At 40.0% G+C, this 1,376-nt stretch overlaps 1 non-coding gene across 1 annotated transcript; it reads left to right on the top strand.

Annotated features, from left to right (window-relative positions):
* Positions 1–236: 236 nt before the first annotated feature.
* LOC141676304 (small nucleolar RNA R71) lies at positions 237–343 on the top strand. The gene has a single exon (XR_012556903.1). It is a non-coding gene; the product is annotated as a small nucleolar RNA R71 (small nucleolar RNA).
* The last annotated feature ends 1,033 nt before the right edge of the window (positions 344–1,376 follow it).

Genomic DNA, 1,376 nt, shown 5'->3' with positions numbered 1-1,376 from the left:
GCCTTAAGTTGGGTAGCAATAGCAATGCGGCATCCAACTCCAGAAATCCTTTAACTTTTCCCTGAGTCAACCTCTGGGTAGGATTCTGGTACTCATTAGCAGCCATGAGTTCAATAAGTTCATAAGCTTCATCGTAGCTCTTAGCCCATAAGGCTCCTCCTGATGTTGCATCAAGCATGGGCCTTGAAGTAGGACCCAATCCATTGTGGAAACAGTTGATAATCATCCAATCAGGCATGCCATGGTGTGGGCACTTCCTTAGCATCTCCTTATATCGATCCCAAGCCTCACATAGAGATTCTCCGGTTTGCTGCACAAACTGGGTAAGAGCATTCCTGATTGCTACTGTCTTCGCCATGGGAAAGAATTTAGTGAGAAACTTTTGAGCAACATCTTCCCAAGTTTCTATAGACCCTGCTGGTAGAGAGTGTAACCAGCACTTAGCTTTGTCCCTCAGAGAGAATGGAAAGAGTCGTAGATTGATAGCATCTTCAGTCACACTATTGAACTTAAAAGTGTTGCAGATCTCGATGAAATCCCTGATGTGCATGTTGGGATCTTCAGTAGGAGAACCCCCAAACTGAACTGAGTTCTGTATCATCTGGATCATGCTTGACTTGATCTCAAAAGTGTTAGCCGCGATGGCTGGTCTAATGATGCTAGACTGAATGTCATTAATCTTAGGCTTAGAATAGTCCATCAAAGCCTTCGGATTTGCTGCTTGATTACCCATAGCTGCTATAATTGGCTCTTCAACTTTCTCTTCTTCTTCAACCTTCTTTTCTTCCTCAGAAACTTCCCTGCGAATTACCACAAGTTCTTCCTCGGCTTTATCCAGTGTCCTCTTATGAGTACGCGAACGCGTATACATACACCCTCGCTAGATCACCTGAACAAGACAAGGAAACAAATAAGTAACAATATCCGAGTCAATGAACTTTAACGACCACTAATGGAAAGCAAATAAACTAGTAATTAACACTGTAGTCCCCGGCAGCGGTGCCAAAAACTTGTTAGTCGCTAAACACGCACTAATATTACACGCAAGTATACGAGTTCGCAAGTAGTATAAGATATAAATCAGATTCGATCCCACAGAGACTGTATTGGTTAACTATCTAAATTACGCACCTAAACAAAAATGTATGGTTATTATTCAATGCTAAGACTATAACAAATTAAGATTGGTTAACTAATATTAACTACGAGAATTAAACACTTGAATTAATCAATATTAAACACACATGAGATCCTAACTTTATTACTATTCATTCAATAGTTATTGTTATTAACCTTAGCATGTAATGGTGATGATATTAATCGAACAACATGAAACTGATAATCGTCAACTTTCGTTGTACGAATACCATTCTACC

This window comes from Apium graveolens, chromosome 7 (genome assembly GCF_009905375.1).
Source record: "Apium graveolens cultivar Ventura chromosome 7, ASM990537v1, whole genome shotgun sequence".
Lineage (NCBI taxonomy): Eukaryota > Viridiplantae > Streptophyta > Magnoliopsida > Apiales > Apiaceae > Apium > Apium graveolens.
Note: the sequence above shows the minus strand (reverse complement) of the source record. Positions and strands in the feature narration are given on the sequence as shown.